General features: G+C 34.6%; 1 long non-coding RNA gene across 5 annotated transcripts; it reads left to right on the forward strand.

Annotated features, from left to right (window-relative positions):
• Positions 1–13,191: 13,191 nt before the first annotated feature.
• On the forward strand, positions 13,192–15,888 carry LOC123894565. Of its 5 annotated transcripts, none has more exons than XR_006803868.1 (7): positions 13,192–13,775; positions 14,505–14,551; positions 14,676–14,755; positions 14,942–15,026; positions 15,153–15,221; positions 15,330–15,391; positions 15,572–15,888. It is a non-coding gene; the product is annotated as an uncharacterized LOC123894565 (long non-coding RNA). The 5 variants fall into 5 exon arrangements; XR_006803866.1 differs by having other exon boundaries at positions 15,162–15,221; XR_006803867.1 differs by having other exon boundaries at positions 15,153–15,391.
• The last annotated feature ends 8,145 nt before the right edge of the window (positions 15,889–24,033 follow it).

Raw genomic sequence — 24,033 nt, forward strand, 5'->3', positions numbered from 1 at the left:
CCCTTATATTTTTTAGTCTATAACAATATATAAAAAGGATAGGTGAGGATGCAAATATCAGAAACCGTCTGGTTTGTTGCAACCATTGTTTGTACTGGAATGGAAATGAGATAATATTGCGATGGATTTTGTGGGAGGTTTACCCAAGACTACAAAAGGTAACAAAGTGATTTGGGTGGTAGTAGATCGTTTGACGAAAGCTGTAACACCCAAATCCATTATTGTAGTGATTCTGATACATTTATTAAATCTTTTTCAAAATACGCAACGGAAAAATTGAAAGTTATTTATAAACACTGGTTCTAGGTATTACACTCCTCTTTACAAAAATACTAATGTAGTTAATTAGTAAAAATACTTGTTTATACAAATCTTAAATCAAATAATGTATTTATTAACTATACAAAGCAACCTAGATAAGGAGACTCTATATACATATAAAATCCCTTTTTCCCGTGTCACAATCAGAGCAGAGCTTCACCGACGACTCGACATCGAATACCACAAAACCTGTGAATCTGGACCCCCAACGGTCCAGCACATAACACATAAAAGAGAGTTAGACAACATACTCAAAATATACAAGTGTAAATAAATGGTACTTAAACACTTCTTCATAAAACATGCATAATCATACATTATACACATACATCATCATCTATCATTCAATTATAAGTTCTAGATCATTATAATCAAACATCTATAAAAGCCCAGGCCCTGACGGGATAAATTTTGGTTTCATAAAGGATTTTTGGGCTGAACTTCGGGGTGATGTTATGCGCTTTATTTCTGATTTTCATAGGAATGGTAAATTGTCAAAGGGTATCAACTCTACTTTCATTGCTCTGATCCCAAAGGTTGACAGTCCTCAACGGCTGAATGACTTTCGGCCAATTTCGTTGGTTGGCAGCATGTACAAGATTTTGGCAAAGGTTTTGGCGAATAGGCTGCGTATCGTTATTGGTAGTGTCATTTCAGAATCTCAAACGGCGTTTGTAAAGGATCGGCAGATTTTGGACGGTATTCTTATTGCAAATGAGGTTGTAGATGATGCTAGGAAGGCTAAAAAAGAACTCATGCTCTTTAAGGTGGATTTTGAGAAAGCCTATGATTCCGTGGATTGGGGGTATCTGGACGCGGTTATGGAGAGGATGGCGTTCCCAACTCTTTGGAGGAAGTGGATAAGGGAGTGTGTGGGCACCGCTACTGCATCTGTTCTTGTTAATGGCAGCCCTACAGATGAATTCCCTCTTGAACGGGGCCTCAGACAAGGAGATCCGTTATCTCCCTTCCTTTTTCTTTTGGCTGCTGAGGGTTTGAATATTTTGATGGAGGCTATGGTGAATCATAACTTTTTTACGGGGTATAGGGTTGGGGAGAGTGACTCGACTTCAGTGTCGCACCTCCAGTTTGCTGATGATACCCTTCTGCTAGGGGAGAAAAGTTGGGCTAATGTTCGGGCGTTGCGGGCTACTCTGGTGTTGTTTGAGAATATGTCTGGTTTGAAGGTTAATTTCAATAAAAGTATGTTGGTGGGGGTGAATATTCATGTCTCCTGGTTAGGCGAGGCTGCGGCTGCACTGAGTTGTAAAGTGGGAAATATTCCTTTCCTTTATTTGGGTCTTCCTATTGGGGGTGATTCGAGGCGTCTGGTTTTCTGGGAACCGGTGCTGGCTCGTTTAAAGAATAGATTATCTGGTTGGAAGAGTCGTTTTCTTTCTTTTGGTGGCCGTCTGGTTTTACTTAAGTCTGTCTTAACCTCTCTACCTGTCTATGCGCTATCCTTTTTCAAAGCTCCTTCAGGTATCATCTCTTCTATTGAATCTCTTTTAATTAAATTTTTTTTTGGGGGGGGGGGGGGGGGGGGTGTGAGGATTTCAGGAAAATCGCTTGGGTAAATTGGAAAACTATTTGCTTGCGTAAGGAGTATGGAGGTTTGGGGGTTAGGCAGTTGAGGGAGTTTAATTTGGCTCTTTTAGGTAAATGGTGCTGGAGGCTATTAGTGGATAGAGAAGGATTGTGGTATAGAGTGTTGGCGGCTCGGTATGGAGTAGAGGGAGGGAGAGTACGAGATGGAGGGAGGCGTTGATCGTTGTGGTGGCGAGAGATAATGAGTATTAGGGAGGGTGGTGGTGAGCCAGGTGGTAGGTGGTTTGGTGACCATGTTGTTAGGAGGGTGGGCGATGGGGCCGATACTCTGTTTTGGACAGATCCTTGGTTGGATGGGACTCCTCTTTGTGTGCGGTTTGGGCGCTTGTTTGCTTTAGCTGAGACCAAATCGCATACGGTGGCTGAGATGTTCTCTTTTGGGTGGGGGTTGGAGGGGGAGGCGTGGGTGTGGAGGAGGCAGTTGAGGGCATGGGAGGAGGAGTTATTGGGGGAGTGTCAGTCTTTACTCTCTGTCATTTCTTTACAAGTACAATCTTCGGATAGGTGGCAGTGGCAGCCAGACCCTGATTCAGGCTACACTGTCCGGGGCGCTTATCAGCTTCTGACTACTATGGATTCGATTATTGTGGATGATGCGGAGCACCTTATTTGGCATCCTCAGGTTCCCTTGAAGGTTTCCGTTTTTGCGTGGCGATTATTGCGTGACAGGTTACCTACAAAGTCAAACCTCGTCACCCGAGGCATATTATCTTCTGCAGCTCATCATTGTGTTTCTTGTTGTGGGGCGGCCGAGTCGACCCACCATTTATTCATCTTTTGTAGTACTTTTGGTTCTATTTGGGATTTAGTTCGCTCTTGGATTGGCATTTCATCGACGGGTTTCACTTCTATCAGGGATCATTTTGTTCAGTTTACTTTATTAGTTGGTAGATCTAAAGCACGTCGGTCTTTTTTGCAACTCATTTGGCTTGCTAGTGTATGGGTCGTGTGGACGGAAAGAAATCATAGATTGTTCAGAGGTTCAGCTAGTACTCCTCACCAGATGTTGGACAAGATCAAGCTCTTTTCTTATAGGTGGTTGAAGACGACGAGTGTTACTTTAGTCTTAAACTACCATAGTTGGTGGTCTAGTCCTTTGCTATGTTTGGGCCTTGTATGAGTGCTTGTATTTCTTTCTGTGACTATTTGTAGACTTTGGTAGTCTATCTTAGCACATCTTGTGCTGAGAAGATTGTTTTTGTTAATATATATATATATATATATATATATATATATATATATATATATATATATATATATATATATATATATATATATATATATCTCATTTTGGCTTGTTCAAAAAAAAAATATAATCAAACATCACTTCAACGAATAGAAATAAGCACACTTAGCAAAATATGTGTCACTTAACAATTATCACATAAATGCAAACATATGTGTCACATATCAAATATCAAATAATGTACACATATCCTAATGCAATCTAATGCCACAATCTTCATGCTATGTCCCCTAGACATATCTAATGCATGTGGTACCATCGTCTTTATTAGAGTATCTCACCTCTAATATCCTTCTTTATCGGATAAATATAATCTGATATCCTTCTTTATTGGAATATCCAATATCCCTAATATAATTCATGAATGCATGTATGTTTTCATGAATATTCTCACATCAACAATCACATTTAGCATTAAGCTCGTCATTTATAAATGTGGAACACTATCCAACATTTCGTCTTTATTAAGATAACACTATACCTTAATATACGTCTTTATCGAATAACATAATTTGATATCCTTCTTTATTAGAATCACATAATCCTAATATCCTTCTTTATTGAGTTGATTAATACCTTAATATACTTCTTTGATATTTAAACAAACATCATCAACACAATCAACAACAATTATATTTCACGCATATAATCAACAATTATCATCACAATACAATTAAGGCTTAACTACATATTTGGTCCCTTACGTTTATTTTAGGTTTCAATTTGGTCCCTTACGTTTAAAAAGTATCAATTTGGTCCCTTACGTTTATTTTAAGTTTCAAATTAGTCCTTTCCGTTAGTTTTGTCAATAACACCGTTTGAACAGTACACGTGTCAGTGTGTCCAAGTGCCACGTGTCAGTCCACGTATGCAAATTGACTGCCACATGTGACAAAATTGACGGAAAGGACCAACTTGAAACCTAAAATAAACGTAAGGGACCAAATTGATACTTTTTAAACGTAAGGGACCAAATTGAAACCTAAAATAAACGTAAGGGACCAAATGTATAGTTAAGCCAATAATTAATCATGGTTATAAACACCTAATTGTATGTTAGGATACCCTAATCACATGTTACAAGTGTCCAATTACACTTAAACAATTAACAGAAATGTTGCTGTCACAGTGCTGTTCGCTGAGCGAAGGCTTAGCGAGTCGTAGCGAACCTGCCCTGTTCGCTGAGCGAAGGCCTAGCGAGCCGTAGAGAACCACACCAGTGGAACTCATGCTCGTGGCGAACTGTGGCGAGCTGTTCGCCACACGTTCGCTGAGTGAAGGCCTAGCGAGCGCCTCCTGACAGGAAAGCTCAAAACTTGCGTTTTCCACACCAATTCACCCAAAAATCCCATTTTTCATGTTATAAACCCCAAATGAGTTTGTATTCAAGTGCAACAAACATATCTAAACACAAAGGGACGGTTCATTTCACCGATCTACCATTTTTACTACGAAAAAGTAAAGATTCACCACTTTTACTCAAAACACTCAAGAACACAATGTTCTTGAGTTTAATCCTTTATAAATCCCGTTTTTATCCATTAGATTCGTTCATACATCATGATAAGAGCATGTTAAACATGTTATGAACCTTAGAATCAATTTCCATTAAGAAAATCCATCCAAAACTAAAACGAAAATGGGGTGGAGGAAGTTCGGGTGAGGAGAAATCGACATTCTCCCCTTCCTCGTATCACCCACGAATATGAAATCTACTCTCTTACCTTAATCGAAGAAAAACTCGAAGATTTGCTCTTGAATCCCTTCACTTTCTCTTGCCCTAGCTCTTGAGCTCTCCCTTCTCTCTTCCTCCTTCACAATTGTTGAGAAAATGAGACTTTCTCTCTCTAATGGGCTATAAATAGCGCCCCCCCCCCCTCATGAGACAAGGGCCCATTGGGCCTCAAGCCCAATAGCTTGGCCCAACTCGCGTTAACTCTCACTAACTCGCGCGTTAACTAAAACTCTCGATAAATAACTTAAAGTTACTATCTTACTTAAAAACCACGTCACCAAATAAATAAACACTTACATAGTGAATAATAAATTTGGGTCGTTACAACTCTCCCTCACTTAAAAGATTTTCGTCCTCGAAAATTACGCGTCTAAAACAACTCCGGATAACTCCTATATCCGACCCTCCAACGAAACGCTCAAAACACTACACATTACCAAGTTTGACAAAATTAGTTTATCCCATCCAACACAATTTTTATCTATTTATCAACAAGAGATCAAGGACGACCAGTTCCTCAATTTGTCGATAGATAGTCAACAATCATGATATCGGCATAAGCCGTTCTTATCAAACTGCTAAAACGTCAACTTCACACGAAACATCCATAGACTCACATTCTACGGCCTAACAACGTTACCCTAAAATAGGTACAACCAATCGAATACACTCCGAAAAAAAACGGGAAATACTCCACAACTCCCCAAATCCAATAAGTCTCTGATTCCCTCACGAATCACTTAACCGTGTTACACCACTTATTCATATTCGAATCTCATTCCAACTTATCACTCGATAGTGCCATCTCAACATTCACTTGATGACCATCATTCCAAATCTTCCTCGACACATTCTAGAAATTATCGTTCTAACCGTCAAATTCCTTTTCTCACATTTCTTTAATCATTGAGTCGAATCTCAATACGACTATTCTTTTCCCAAGTAATCTCTTAGCCAACCTTTGCATTCCTCAACGCAACATTTTCCAATATCACTCCTCCTTAATCTTTTTGTAATTCACTACTTCAAAATTAGACCACTGCCTAGAATTGGTTCTCCAAACAATGATAACTTCCATCTCGTTGATTCCAAACGACATCTTCAATTCGCCCACAATCCATCTATCGATGTTCCTCATCATCTTGCATTGCAACAAGCATACTCTTCTCTGTTTATTCACCCATCGGTTTCTTACTCACCTTTGACCTCTACCAATCATCATCTCTCTATGGATAGCTATCTTTAAACTCCTCCTTAGTACATTCGATACCAAAATCAAACTCTTGAATTAAATCTACGAAGCTCCAAATATTCGCCATACGATCTAATTCCATCCATTAAATTCTAATCAACCTTTGTCTTAGTATTCTTACTAATGACTCATTGCCTACTCCCAACATGACATTTCTAGAAAATTTCCAAAAATTCTCGTCCAAAATACATCTTAAGTTTATTCCTCGAATCACTAACGTTCCGTCGTCCACGATAAGACCATACTACACCAATTACTACGATGTATCTAACAACACTAGTCTCCACTGACTTTCCTATTCCATAAATCCAAATTCCTTAGCAAATACTTACTCACTCTTATCTTTTGGGCACTACAAAATGCTCTCCAACACTTATCTTAGGCATCGCCTTCAACTCCTTACTATATGTGCTCAAACACAACATCTACTCACATGTGCGGTAATCCTTTTCGCAAACTCTCACCTAACACAAGTCGCTTCCAACATGACCTCCTATTACTCATTCTCTGCACGTTCTTCAACGGCTAACTTTCTTATTTCAAATCATTCTAAGACGTTACTACTCACTTAGCTTCATCTCAACCTCCAAGACTCTACGATCTCATTCAACATGCGACACTAATTGTCCGGTCATTATCCAAATCCAATTATTTCTCTTCGACAAGCTTCTCACAAAATCCTCTGAATCGTTATCCTGCTTCCATCTTTGAATAAACTCGATTATTCATACAATCTTACTTTCAACGATTCAACAAGCATATCAATCCTATTATGATATCTCCTAATTCCATCCTCATCTCATCTAAGAATTCACTTCTTTTCTTGATTAATTACCACCAACGGTTCACTAATCTTAACATCTATTTCTCAAGCTTCTCAAACCTCTTTCAGAAATCTTTTCACACACTAAACTTAGAACTCCAAATTGTCCAACCAATTCATCCTACTACCATATGCACGACTCACGTAAAACTTCTTACTTAAGCATCCGGTACAACATCCGATCCACTTGGATGACAACTTACTTCAAAATCATCACCTCCTCAAGAATCTTAATCACTCCCTCTTCTTCATATTCGACTCATTTCGATCAAACAGGTACTTCAACTTTGTTCCACAAAACACGCCTCCATACTTTTAGTGTAACACACGATCTCCAACCGTTCCGAATACTCTTCATCTCACTTAGCTAATCTCACTAACTCGTTGCTCCCATTCATTCCACTTCGAACAACGTCACCAACTCCCGAATATTCCGCTTCAAGAACATCTCTACTCATCCAATCTTCTCACGTTCGAAACATCTCGGAGGGATATAACATTCTCCCCCACTTATCTCAAACCCACCTACACTCTTCCACTAGAACTTCTGGTGCTCACATCTAACGGTTCTATCGCCTCTAAATATATTCTTCCTAAGAAGAAACTAGTATCGACATCGTTTACACGCATGTCGCATACAAGGGACAAAACCTAACCCACGATACCTAAACACTTACACAAAATCATGCAAGCATCTAAGTAACCTATACTTCCCTCACTTTTCAAAGTTAGGAAATCAAACAACACAAGAAAAATGAATATTGCATAGCAACAATTCATATTCACATTTATTCTAGTCCTAACAAACACAAGAAGGCAAGAATCTCACATCCAATTAACTTAGGACAAGACATCAACAAAAATAAAATTCTTGTCTAGCTCCCTCGCTTAGCAAAAGCTAGCGAGCTCCTGGCGAGACAAGTCAAAAACATTCATAGGATTTAGCAAGACTTAGCGAGACTCAGCGAGGTTCATTCTTCACCTAGCGAGCACATCCAAAAATCCGGGTGCTCTGCTACGGTTTTGAACTTACTCTCACTAAACTCTCGTTTTTCTCGACTCACTGATCCACAAAATCTAAAACTTCAAGCATATAACATCATTATAGACTTGAAAGTATAATTAGAATCATGCATCAACAATCACAACATAGAATCGTGAGACCTTCACGTTTTTACTCATAAAATTTATAGTAATTCAAGTTCCTAGTATTAGTCTAGTACATGTTATAAACAAAACATATATCAACCACATACTAGAATACACTAACATCCTATTCGAAAAATAAATTTTTACACGCTCAAAAGAAAATAACTTTATATTTTCACAAAAATCTTCATCATCAAGAAAATAACATTAGTTTTTCTTTTAAAATTATTTCAAATCATTAGCAAATAAGCATCAATCAATCAAGTTTAAACTACACAAAGGTTAAACTCTAAGCATATACAACTATTATAAACATAGAAGTATAACACTCACACAACTACTCGCAAAAAAAATGGATAATTTAATCCAATTTGCACCACTCATAGTTCCTAAATGAACATCATAAGTGATTTCATAAAACAAACACAACAAAATTGTTAGACAAACACGACTGACACACCACACTCACTTGGTCTGACTGCACAGACCTGCTCTAATCGACACATAACCCACACAGTCCGAAGACAACGGGGCTCTGATACCAATTGTAACACCCAAACCCATTATTTAATAATATTCTACCTTTAGTAAAATCTTTTTCAAAATACGCGGCGGAAAATCAAAGTTGTTATTATAAAAGTTGTGGTTCGAGTATTACATTCTTCAATCAAAATAATACTAATGTAATTAATTAGTAAAAACAGTGTTTATACAAAATAATCCTCTTTATCAAAATGTATAGTTTTACAAATAAATATCGAAAGCCATAAAGACTCTATAGTCTAAATACAACCCTATAGTTTTCCCGTGTCACAATCAGAGCGGAGCTTCATCGACGACACGACCTCGATAACCACAAAACCTGTGAATCTGGACCCCCAACGGTCCAGCACATAACACATAAAAGAGAGTTAGACAACATACTCAAAATATACAAGTGTAAGTAAATGGTACTTAAACGCTTCTTCATAAAACATGCATAATCATACATTATACACATACATCATCATCTATCATTCAATTATAAGTTCTAGATCATTATAATCAAACATCACTTCATCGAATAGAAATAAGCACACTTAGCAAAATATGTGTCACTTAACAATTATCACATAAATGCAAACATATGTGTCACATATCAAATATCAAATAATGTACACATATCCTAATGCAATCTAATGCCACAATCTTCATGCTATGTCCCCTAGACATATCTAATGCATGTGGTACCATCGTCTTTATTAGAGTATCTCACCTCTAATATCCTTCTTTATCGGATAAATATAATCCGATATCCTTCTTTATTGGAATATCCAATATCCCTAATATAATTCATGAATGCATGTATGTTTTCATGAATATTCTCACATCAACAATCACATTTAGCATTAAGCTCGTCATTTATAAATGTGGAACACTATCCAACATTTCGTCTTTATTAAGATAACACTATACCTTAATATACGTCTTTATCGAATAACATAATTCGATATCCTTCTTTATTAGAATCACATAATCCTAATATCCTTCTTTATTAAGTTGATTAACACCTTAATATACTTCTTTGATATTTAAACAAACATCATCAACAATCGTCAACAACAATTATATTACACAATTATAATCAACAATCATCAACACATACAATGCATTTACTCACATTTTTAACACAATACTAATAATATAAGTAAAGTGTATTAAGCATGCATTTTATCATAAAACAAACTCTGGAATCGGAATCTACGTGAAAAACTGGGTAAAATACATAATATAACATGTTAGAACCCTTAAAGCCATTCAAATTTCAAAACAGCAAAGTGTTGTGCTGTCACGGTGGCTTAGCGAGCCGTAGCGAGCATCAGCGAGCTGTTCGCTGAGCGAAGGCTCAGCGAGCCAAAGTGAACCACATACATCATCATCTATCATTCAATTATAAGTTCTAGATCATTATAATCAAACATCACTTCATCGAATAGAAATAAGCACACTTAGCAAAATATGTGTCACTTAACAATTATCACATAAATGCAAACATATGTGTCACATATCAAATATCAAATAATGTACACATATCCTAATGCAATCTAATGCCACAATCTTCATGCTATGTCCCCTAGACATATCTAATGCATGTGGTACCATCGTCTTTATTAGAGTATCTCACCTCTAATATCCTTCTTTATCGGATAAATATAATCCGATATCCTTCTTTATTGGAATATCCAATATCCCTAATATAATTCATGAATGCATGTATGTTTTCATGAATATTCTCACATCAACAATCACATTTAGCATTAAGCTCGTCATTTATAAATGTGGAACACTATCCAACATTTCGTCTTTATTAAGATAACACTATACCTTAATATACGTCTTTATCGAATAACATAATTCGATATCCTTCTTTATTAGAATCACATAATCCTAATATCCTTCTTTATTAAGTTGATTAACACCTTAATATACTTCTTTGATATTTAAACAAACATCATCAACAATCGTCAACAACAATTATATTACACAATTATAATCAACAATCATCAACACATACAATGCATTTACTCACATTTTTAACACAATACTAATAATATAAGTAAAGTGTATTAAGCATGCATTTTATCATAAAACAAACTCTGGAATCGGAATCTACGCGAAAAACTGGGTAAAATACATAATATAACATGTTAGAACCCTTAAAGCCATTCAAATTTCAAAACAGCAAAGTGTTGTGCTGTCACGGTGGCTTAGCGAGCCGTAGCGAGCATCAGCGAGCTGTTCGCTGAGCGAAGGCTCAGCGAGCCAAAGTGAACCACATACATCATCATCTATCATTCAATTATAAGTTCTAGATCATTATAATCAAACATCACTTCATCGAATAGAAATAAGCACACTTAGCAAAATATGTGTCACTTAACAATTATCACATAAATGCAAACATATGTGTCACATATCAAATATCAAATAATGTACACATATCCTAATGCAATCTAATGCCACAATCTTCATGCTATGTCCCCTAGACATATCTAATGCATGTGGTACCATCGTCTTTATTAGAGTATCTCACCTCTAATATCCTTCTTTATCGGATAAATATAATCCGATATCCTTCTTTATTGGAATATCCAATATCCCTAATATAATTCATGAATGCATGTATGTTTTCATGAATATTCTCACATCAACAATCACATTTAGCATTAAGCTCGTCATTTATAAATGTGGAACACTATCCAACATTTCGTCTTTATTAAGATAACACTATACCTTAATATACGTCTTTATCGAATAACATAATTCGATATCCTTCTTTATTAGAATCACATAATCCTAATATCCTTCTTTATTAAGTTGATTAACACCTTAATATACTTCTTTGATATTTAAACAAACATCATCAACAATCGTCAACAACAATTATATTACACAATTATAATCAACAATCATCAACACATACAATGCATTTACTCACATTTTTAACACAATACTAATAATATAAGTAAAGTGTATTAAGCATGCATTTTATCATAAAACAAACTCTGGAATCGGAATCTACGCGAAAAACTGGGTAAAATACATAATATAACATGTTAGAACCCTTAAAGCCATTCAAATTTCAAAACAGCAAAGTGTTGTGCTGTCACGGTGGCTTAGCGAGCCGTAGCGAGCATCAGCGAGCTGTTCGCTGAGCGAAGGCTCAGCGAGCCAAAGTGAACCACATACATCATCATCTATCATTCAATTATAAGTTCTAGATCATTATAATCAAACATCACTTCATCGAATAGAAATAAGCACACTTAGCAAAATATGTGTCACTTAACAATTATCACATAAATGCAAACATATGTGTCACATATCAAATATCAAATAATGTACACATATCCTAATGCAATCTAATGCCACAATCTTCATGCTATGTCCCCTAGACATATCTAATGCATGTGGTACCATCGTCTTTATTAGAGTATCTTGTAACACCCAAACCCATTATTTATATATTTCTTCCTTAGTAAAATCTTTTTCAAAATACGCAACGGAAAATCACATTTAATTTATTGAATGTCGGTTCGAGTATTACACTCCTCTACCAAAATAATACTAATTTAGTTCATTAGTAAAAATACTTGTTTATACAAATGTTAAATCAACTAATGTATTTATTAGCTATACAAAACAACCTAGATAAGGAGATTCTATATACATATAAAACCCCTTTTTCCCGTGTCACAATCAGAGCAGAGCTTCACCGACGACTCGACATCGAATACCACAAAACCTGTAAAATCTGGACCCCCAACGGTCCAGCACATAACACATAAAAGAGAGTTAGATAACATACTCAAATTATACAAGTGTAAGTAAATGGTACTTAAACACTTCTTCACAAAAACATGCATAATCATACATTATACATATACATCACCATCTTCATGCATATTCATATATCATGCATATACTTCATTTATCACCTAATCAAACATCCACAAAATACACCAAACATATAATTTCACGTCGTCTCGGACAATACCCAAAACATCAACAAATACATTGTTCAGATTATGGTCATGACGGACCCTGCGTTGTTCATTTTATAGTCATGACGGACTCTGCTCCTCACATACGGATTAACAATCAACATTTACCAAGTATGTGTCAAACATCATTTATTATAAAATGCACACATAATCCCTAATGCAATCTAATGCTTCACATTCATGCTATGTCCTCTAGACACCTCTAATGCATGTGGTACCATCTTCTTTATCAGAGTATCTCACCTCTAATATCCTTCTTTATCGGATAAATATAATCCGATATCCTTCTTTATTGGAATATCCAATATCACATATATTCATGAATGCATGTATATGTTTTTCATGAATTCACTCACAATCATTTTAATTAGCATTAAGCTCTTCATTTACTAATGTGGAACACTATCCAACATTACTTCTTTATTAAGATAACACTATACCTTAATATCCTTCTTTATCGAATAACATAATTCGATATACTTCTTTATTAGAATAACATAATTCTAATATCACTAGTGGAAAAAACACATTTTAAATCAGGGATTTTAAATCAGCTGCCATCCACCTGATTTAAAATGTTAAGATCATGGGACACGCTGGGAATTTTAAAAATTGAAGTGATATTAAGTCAGGCCACCTGACTTAAAAACATTTCATAATTAAAATAAAAATATAATAATTAATAAAATAGAAAATGAAAGATGGTTCGCGACCTTCTCCCTCAACACGGACAAATCCGAACCCTAAACGCCTCTCCGCCCCGAACTTCTCCCTCTTTGCAACGAAGCCCTAAACGCCTCTCCACGAATCCCCTCTCTCCGATGCATCTCGGCGAACCTTCCTTCCTCTGCGACGAAATCCTTTCTACTACCACCGGTGACTTTGTTCTTCCGACTCGTTGTTCAGAGTTTTCAAGGTTAAATCGGTTTTCCTTTCGATTCTAGTCTTCTCATTCTTCAATAGATTATGATTCTAATTTTCCTTTTGTTTTGCTTCATTTTGGTTTCGGAGTTTTCAAGGGTTTTTCAACAGTTCTCTTCGTTGTTGCCGCCATCATCACGTTCAAGTCTTAATCAATATGTATCCCTATTTCTTCAGTAAGTAGATCCGAACTATGTTTATCTCAATCTCAATTTTCTATGATGTGTGATACCGTGGTTTCTAAGCTTCGATTTGGAATCTGGTAGTTCTGTCCAGAATTTGCGATTAGACAATTGTTTCCCACGTTCTTGATGCTTGTAGATTTCTCCACACATTTAGTTATCAGTAACTTATTTAACATCAGTGATAATTTATTCTAGTTAAATAGATGAAATAAGGTATAAAGAGGTGCTTTTGGTAAGGTACTTTAATCTACTGTTCAATATCCGCTATTTTTTGTCAAATAGAGTCATACTCTCGTGGAAATTTGTCTTTGAAATAGCTGAAATCCCTAATTTTATCTTTACCATTCTGATTGTTGGAAACTCTCCAGTGTATGTACATGTTTTGGATATAGAGATTGGGAACATGTAGGAAAGCATTCTAAATCTGAATTACCACTTTTGATGGTTATGTAAGTTTATAATATATTTTTGTTGGATTGCATACTCTTTATTTGATAGTTCTTGAAAGTTTTTGTGCTTGTTGCTAACTATAAGTTGTTGGATGGTTTCTTAGTTCCCCTGTGATTTAAGACTTTTTACCAATTCACATGTACTGATTGCTTGTAGAATTTTTGGTTGTGCTTTTTCTCTTTTAATTTGGTAGTTTAGAAGCAGTGATAATTCTTATGGACGATTGTACTTTTTAGCAATATTGTGATCAGAATTTTGTATTCTATGCAGGTTATACATTTTATGGATATGGTTATACTTGAAGAACCAATAGAGAGGTATATCATTAGTTGAAGCTTGTTTGGAATCTTCATTTTTAGTTCTCTTCATTGACCAACTGATTGAAATGATATACTATTCTCAAGTTCTATCAATAGACTGACATTGATTATTATCATACAGTCAGACACCATTCTATCAAAGGAATTTTCATAAGTTTTGTTTGCTTCAATGGCACTATCAATAGTCATACACCATTTATTGTGAGTATATAAGTTTTGTTTATCTTTAGCTTATAGCATACCCTTTTGTTTGTCTTTAGTTAGCATTTGGTAGAATTAGAAAATGTGTCTAATGCTTAGTATATATCATAAGTAAAACTGATACTATTCTTTGGCACTGATCTATTGATTTGTTCTTTTCTATTGTGATTCTTTCTTATCTTGTAGGCATTTCCTGTTATGTTTTTATGGAATAATTGACAATTGGCATGACTTAGTTTTTGCAAGGAGTTGAAAAAATTAAGAGTTAAAGGTAATATCTATATCTTATATTAAGATCTTTCTTGATTGAATATTTCTGTATATTAAGACTTTAGAAGTTTCACCACGGAGGTGATGGTGATGAGTTTGTCAGAATATTATTTCATCATTTGAAAAGATTGTGCAGTATAGAGAGGCTCGATAGAAGAACACTAGTAAGGTTTATGATGCCATCATCAACCGAAAAGTATGTAGATTGGAATAAAGACTCATTTTTTAAATTAATTATATCTTTATAGGTGAAAAAAACGATCATATCTAACTCTTAAATGCCACCATCTTTGTTTCATTGTAGAGAAGGCTGATGTTTAAGTTTCAATTTCCCATCTTGGCTGATTGCTAGTTAACTATGTGTTGGTAATCATTATCATAGTATTTTAAAGAGATTTATTCAATTATCATACTTGAGTACTGCTGCTAATTGATTTTTGTGATATTGGTTGTTGTCATTTCTAGGCTTTATTTTCTCTAAGTTGTCAATTTTATTAGGCTTCTATGTTGAACTGAGTTTATCTTTTTTTTTTTTTTCCTTTTCAGAATTAAAAGGTCTGAGGACATCCCTGTGGAAATATGGAGATGATTGATTCAACCCAGCGATTTTAAGAATGGTCTCCCGAAACCAACTTATGAGTTAACTGTTAAAGGAGGAGACAAAGTTAAGCATACAAATAGAAGGAATCGAGGTTACAAGTACAAATTTGTAACTTTATGATTTATAATTGATGATTCTAGGTATATGATATTAACTCTACATTATGGAATGATTTTAGTATATATAAGTATAATTTATGCTATTAGGTGTATGGTACTCTATTATTATAGTATGATGATTTTAGTGTAGAAGTATAATTTTGAAACTTTATGTTATTAATGGATGATTTTGGATTTTTGGATTAAATAAATTTTGGTCTATGTTACTCGAGAAACAATAGTAAAAGAAAAAAATTAATAGAATTTAAATCGGGTGAGATATGAACTGATTTAAAATAATGTTTTTTAAATCGGTTGAACCGATTTTATTTTGGATTTTAAATCGGATCAAATATATTTAAAAACTTCCAATGACTTTTTTAACATTTTTTAAATCGGGCAAACTGATTTAATAAACTCTTTGAAATCGGGTAACCTGATTTAATAAAATATTTTAAATCGGTTCGAAACCCGATTTAAAAACGAAAAACTTACTAAATCGACGGAATTTAAATCGGTCCCGGAACCGATTTAAAAAGCCTTCCAGAACCGATTTAATAAGTGTTTTTTGCACTAGTGTATCCTTCTTTATTAAGTTGATTAACACCTTAATATACTTCATTTATTCTTCATACATGATTAACAATCATTATAAGCATCAACAAGCATCAACAAACATCAACAGTCATCAACAATCATGTAAGAATAAGACACTGATTCAAAACTACATGCAAAGGAAGATCGCAGATGAAAAACTGGTGAAAACTGCAACATTTTCGCCTGAGGCGAAACAAATTTCGCCTGGGGCGAAATTCTACTGGTCTACTGGTTGCTCACTGACTAATTTTCGCCTGGGGCGAAATATATTTCGCCTGGGGCGAATTCTCTGCAGAATGAACTGGTTCTGATTTCTGCAGGACAGCCTCTCATTGCAACGATCATAACTTGGGCTACGAAAGTCCAATGGAGACGCACATATACTCGTTGGAAAGCTAACAAACAGGGCTACAACTTTTATGTTGCCCACTAAAACCAGTTCACAACGAAAAGAGGTCAAATTGCACGTAAAGGTTCAGACCTCATAGATAACAATTTTCTACATTTCTCATTTCAAACTCTAAATTCTCAAGACTCTCACATAAACCATTTTTCATGTTATAAACCCCAAATAAGTTCATATTCAAGTGCAACAAGCATATCTAAACACAAAAGGACAGTTCATTTCTCAGATCTACGTCATAAACATCGAAAAAGTAAAGATTGACACTTTTTCATCAAAACTCTCAAGAACACAAGTTCTTGAGTTTAATCTGTTATAAAACTCGTTTTTAACCATTAAATCCGTTCATTAATCATGTTAAAAGCATGTTAAACATATTAAGAACCTTAGGAACGATTTCCATCAAGAAAATCCGTTCTAAGCTAAAACGAAAATGGGGTGGAGGAAGTTCGGGTGAGGAGAAATCGACATTCTCCCCTTCCTCGGGTCACCCACGAATATGAAATCTACTCTCTTACCTGGATTCGAAGAAAACACGACGAAGATCTCGAATCCCTAGCTCTCCCCTTGCTCTAGCTCCCAAGCTCTCCTCTTCTCCTCTCAAGAACACAAGAACCATGAGAAATGAATTTCTCTCTCTCTTCCTTGCCCTTAATGGGCGCCCCCTCACACACACTCAAGGCCCATTGGGCCTCAAGCCCAATTGGCTTGGCCCAATAACACGTTAACTCTCACTACTCGCTTAATAACTAAAGTACTTGATAAATAACTCTAGTTATTAACTTAATTAAAATTCTACGTTAAATAAAATATTTTAACACATAAAAATAATAATACGAAAATTGGGTCGTTACATATCTCACCTCTAATATCCTTCTTATCGGATAAATATAATCTGATATCCTTCTTTATTGGAATATCCAATATCCCTAATATAATTCATGAATGCATGTATGTTTTCATGAATATTCTCACATCAACAATCACATTTAGCATTAAGCTCGTCATTTATAAATGTGGAACACTATCCAACATTTCGTCTTTATTAAGATAACACTATACCTTAATATACGTCTTTATCGAATAACATAATTCGATATCCTTCTTTATTAGAATCACATAATCCTAATATCCTTCTTTATTAAGTTGATTAACACCTTAATATACTTCTTTGATATTTAAACAAACATCATCAACAATCGTCAACAACAATTATATTACACAATTATAATCAACAATCATCAACACATACAATGCATTTACTCACATTTTTAACACAATACTAATAATATAAGTAAAGTGTATTAAGCATGCATTTTATCATAAAACAAACTCTGGAATCGGAATCTACGCGAAAAACTGGGTAAAATACATAATATAACATGTTAGAACCCTTAAAGCCATTCAAATTTCAAAACAGCAAAGTGTTGTGCTGTCACGGTGGCTTAGCGAGCCGTAGCGAGCATCAGCGAGCTGTTCGCTGAGCGAAGGCTCAGCGAGCCAAAGTGAACCACATACATCATCATCTATCATTCAATTATAAGTTCTAGATCATTATAATCAAACATCACTTCATCGAATAGAAATAAGCACACTTAGCAAAATATGTGTCACTTAACAATTATCACATAAATGCAAACATATGTGTCACATATCAAATATCAAATAATGTACACATATCCTAATGCAATCTAATGCCACAATCTTCATGCTATGTCCCCTAGACATATCTAATGCATGTGGTACCATCGTCTTTATTAGAGTATCTCACCTCTAATATCCTTCTTTATCGGATAAATATAATCCGATATCCTTCTTTATTGGAATATCCAATATCCCTAATATAATTCATGAATGCATGTATGTTTTCATGAATATTCTCACATCAACAATCACATTTAGCATTAAGCTCGTCATTTATAAATGTGGAACACTATCCAACATTTCGTCTTTATTAAGATAACACTATACCTTAATATACGTCTTTATCGAATAACATAATTCGATATCCTTCTTTATTAGAATCACATAATCCTAATATCCTTCTTTATTAAGTTGATTAACACCTTAATATACTTCTTTGATATTTAAACAAACATCATCAACAATCGTCAACAACAATTATATTACACAATTATAATCAACAATCATCAACACATACAATGCATTTACTCACATTTTTAACACAATACTAATAATATAAGTAAAGTGTATTAAGCATGCATTTTATCATAAAACAAACTCTGGAATCGGAATCTACGCGAAAAACTGGGTAAAATACATAATATAACATGTTAGAACCCTTAAAGCCATTCAAATTTCAAAACAGCAAAGTGTTGTGCTGTCACGGTGGCTTAGCGAGCCGTAGCGAGCATCAGCGAGCTGTTCGCTGAGCGAAGGCTCAGCGAGCCAAAGTGAACCACATACATCATCATCTATCATTCAATTATAAGTTCTAGATCATTATAATCAAACATCACTTCATCGAATAGAAATAAGCACACTTAGCAAAATATGTGTCACTTAACAATTATCACATAAATGCAAACATATGTGTCACATATCAAATATCAAATAATGTACACATATCCTAATGCAATCTAATGCCACAATCTTCATGCTATGTCCCCTAGACATATCTAATGCATGTGGTACCATCGTCTTTATTAGAGTATCTCACCTCTAATATCCTTCTTTATCGGATAAATATAATCTGATATCCTTCTTTATTGGAATATCCAATATCCCTAATATAATTCATGAATGCATGTATGTTTTCATGAATATTCTCACATCAACAATCACATTTAGCATTAAGCTCGTCATTTATAAATGTGGAACACTATCCAACATTTCGTCTTTATTAAGATAACACTATACCTTAATATACGTCTTTATCGAATAACATAATTCGATATCCTTCTTTATTAGAATCACATAATCCTAATATCCTTCTTTATTGAGTTGATTAATACCTTAATATACTTCTTTGATATTTAAACAAACATCATCAACACAATCAACAACAATTATATTTCACGCATATAATCAACAATTATCATCACAATACAATTAAGGCTTAACTACACCAGTGGATCACCTGCTCGTGGCGAGCTGTTCGCCACACGTTCACTGAGCGAAGGCCTAGCGAGTGCCTCCTGACAGGAAAACTCAAAACCTGCGTTTTCCACACCAAATCACCCAAAAATCCCATTTTTCATGTTATAAATCCCAAATGAGTTTGTATTCAAGCATAACAAACATGGATAAACACAAAAGGACAGTTCATTTCATAGATCTACATCATAAACATCGAAAAAGTAAAGATTGAACACTTTTTCATCAAAACTCTCAAGAACACAAAGTTCTTGAGTTTAATCTTTCATAAAACTCATTTTTAACCATTAAATTCGTTCATTCATCATGTTAAAAGCATGTTAAGAACCTTAGGAACGATTTCCATCAAGAAAATCCATTCCAAGCTAAAACGAAAATGGGGTGGTGGAAGTTCGGGTGAGGAGAAATCGACATTCTCCCCTTCCTCGTATCACCCACGAATATGAAATCTACTCTCTTACCTTAATCGAAGAAAAACTCGAAGATTTGCTCTTGAATCCCTTCACTTCCTCTTGCCCTAGCTCTTGAGCTCTCCCTTCTCTCTTCCTCCTTCACAATTGTTGAGAAAATGAGACTTTCTCTCTAATGGGCTATAAATAGCGCCCCCCCTCATGAGACAAGGCCCATTGGGCCTCAAGCCCAATAGCTTGGCCCAACTCGCGTTAACTCTCACTAACTCGCGCGTTAACTAAAACTCTCGATAAATAACTTAAAGTTACTATCTTACTTAAAAACCACGTCACCAAATAAATAAAACACTTACATAGTGAATAATAAATTTGGGTCGTTACAAAAGCCGCACATTTTATTGCTATTAAGAAAGGTACCTTGGTGCCTAAGTTGGCCGAGATCTATGTGGAGCAAATTGTGAAGTTGCATGGTATTTCGTCGAGTATTGTTTCGGATAGAGATCCGAGGTTCACTTCAAGATTTTGGGAAAGTTTCCAAGAGGCTTTAGGAACTAAGTTGAGGTTGAGTTCGGCTTATCATCCTCAGACAGATGGTCAGTCGGAAAGGACAATACAATCTTTGGAAGATTTGTTGAGAGCTTGTGTCTTGGAACAATGAACTATATGGTTATTGTATGATATGCACAATGAACTATATTTGATTTTTAATTTCCGCTGTGCTAGCATGATGTATTTGTGCTATGGTTTTGTATTTAATCGTGACGCCTTAGTTTCTTAAGTGTTTTATTTATTTATATTCAATAAATACGCGTTAAGGTGTTGGGTGTTACAATAGAAGAAGAAGAAGAAGAAGAAGAAGAAAGAAGAAGAAGAAGAAGAAGAAAGAAGAAGAAGAAGAAGAAGAAGAAGAAGAAGAAGAAGAAGAAGAAGAAGAAGAAGAAGAAGAAGAAGAAGAAGAAGAAGAAGAAGAAAGAAGAAGAAGAAGAAGAAGAAGAAGAAGAAGAAGAAGAAGAAGAAGAAGAAGAGAAGAAGAAGAAGAAGAAGAAGAAGAAGAAGAAGAAGAAGAAGAAGAAGAAGAAGAAGAAGAAGAAGAAGAAGAAGAAGAAGAAGAAGAAGAAGAAGAAGAAGAAGAAGAAGAAGAAGAAGAAGAAGAAGAAGAAGAAGAAGAAGAAGAAGAAGAAGAAGAAGAAGAAGAAGAAGAAGAAGAAGAAGAAGAAGAAGAAGAAAACTAGTATAATGATGATGAAAGTAAAAAGTCTTGGAGAGTTTGAAAAAGTCTCAAGGCTTTTGGTGAGATTATTGAAAAAGTGAACAAAGAAAAGAAGAACAAAAAACCGGGTGCAGTGATGATGAACTGCGAAAGTGATAAAGAAGAAGAAGAAGTTTGATGCAGTAATGATGAAAGTAAAAAGTCTTGGAGAGTTCAAAAAAGTCTCAATGCTTTTGGTGAGATTGTTGAAAAAGTCTATCAAGTGTATTTTCAACTAAAAAGTCTCTCAAAATCCATTCCAAAGAAGAATCCATCAAAATAGGTAGAATTTTGAATACCAATAGACATTTTAAAAGTAGTAACAAATCTCAATTGAATACTAACGAATTTTGTTGCCCCGAAAAAAAAATCATGTTTGTCTTAATTGAATACCACAAAATTTATTTAACTTTTGTAAAAGTCTTGATTGAATACCTCAAGATTTCTTTGTCATAAAAAAGTCTTTTAAAATTCCATGAAATCGCAATCCAATACAACCCTTTAGCCACATGGCTAAATATAGCAATGACACATGGTTTTTTTAATTATTATTATTATATAATTTTTTGTATGATAATTTAAAAATATTACTATAACCTAATCCCTTTCCATTTGAGCACTTTCATTAAGAGTTGTTTTACTTGTTTCTCAATCTTACTTCTACTAGATACCATATACAATTGCTCATCTTAATCATTGTGATTTTGTTTTTAATTTTAGTCTAATTTGATGATTTTGACAGGTGTTGGTATTGCTTGCAACCTTGCTCTGATGGAACATGTTGTTTTAGACTTCTTCAAGGTGAGTTGAAGAATTGTTTTTGTCTACTAAATACGTTACTTGTGTGTTGTAATTTAACACGCACCACTCAACCAACTCACTGAAACCATTATACCAGGAAAATAGTAGATAATATTCTGGAACTTTTGGTATATTTTATGAAATTTTTGGAGACCTGAAACTATTTTTAGTTAATTAAATGAGATAAAACGGTAATTAAAAACTAATGTTTGCTTCTGAAACCATTTTACTGGTAGAATGGTTGCACATAGTTGTATTCTGAAACCATTTTACTGGTAGAATGGTTTCAATGAGTAATTTATTAATTGTGTTTGCTTCTGAAACCATTTATCTGGTACAATGGTTTCAGAGAGTTGTAATCTGAAACCATTTTGCTGGTAGAATGGTTTCAGTAAGTTGATTATTAGTTATTTGCTTCTGAAACCATTTAGCTTGTAGAATGGTTGCACATAGTTGTACTCTGAAACTATTTTACTGGTAGAATGGTTTCAGTGAGTAATTTATTAATTGTGTTTGCTTCTGAAACCATTTTGCTGGTAGAATGGTTTCAGTAAGTTGATTCTTAGTTATTTGCTTCTGAAACCATTTTAGCTGGTAGAATGGTTTCAGAGATTTGTACTCTGAAACCATTTTCCTGGTAGAATGGTTTCAGTGAGTTGATGTAAGGTGGTGAAAAATGAGATTAAGGTAGTGAAAAATTGGGTTTTTTTTCTGTATCCAAATCAAACGAACCAAGTCTCTATTTGTAGAGAAAAAAAATTATGAATTTTGGTATAAAAAAAAAATAAAAAATTAATTTACAACGAAATAATTGAGTTCAAAGTATTAAATGGAAAAAAATCACGCCCAGCCAATCAGACAGCGACACGTGTCCTGCTTTTAAAAAGTAGATTCTTCTCTCTCCAGGGTGTAATCCAGTGTGGTGCACGCGCTGGAATCTGATGGATTCGGATGATCTGGGCTGTCTGATTGATCAGACAGTCTTGATGAGATCAGATCTTGGCTGTCTGATGGAAATCAACGGCCTGTAACCATGGTCCTGCGGTACGCGCGCGACACTGGATCCGCGTCCATTGATGGTAATTTGGTTAATTAATTAAAAAGAATGGGTATTTTGGTCCAACTGAAAAGGTGCACTTTGCTAATTTAGACCCAACTGGGTATATATATATATATATATATATATATATATATATATATATATATATATATATATATATATATATATATATGATTTCATTGAATTATGTCATTTCTCAAATTATAATTGGTGATTCATAGATTATTATGGTTATATATATGATTACATACTAGTTAGTAATAGTATTCGTTGTTTGTAATTATTTTTTGTTTTAGGCTAGAGGACTCACAAAGTTTTAAATAGATTCATTTAACAACTTTGTGAATGTCGATTTGAAGAGAATCGTTGATGTTAATTGATTTATCACGGTCAAGTTATCCACGAATGACAAAAACAAATTTTTTTTTGCGATGTGTATTTCTGTAGTATTTCTTTATACATACTATATACTCCATTCAATAATGCTTGTCTTGTTGCTTAATCTATAACATGAGTTATTATGTAGATTTTTGGATGCCCGAATCGGTCATGATGATATAACTCGCACCCCACTTGAGTGTCGATCATGCGATCTAACGTAAGAATAATTACAACGATATGCATGATCTAATGTTTTAAATTGAATATTGGGATATTTCTTAGTTATTGATA

Source organism: Trifolium pratense, linkage group LG7, assembly GCF_020283565.1.
Source record: "Trifolium pratense cultivar HEN17-A07 linkage group LG7, ARS_RC_1.1, whole genome shotgun sequence".
Classification (NCBI taxonomy): domain Eukaryota; kingdom Viridiplantae; phylum Streptophyta; class Magnoliopsida; order Fabales; family Fabaceae; genus Trifolium; species Trifolium pratense.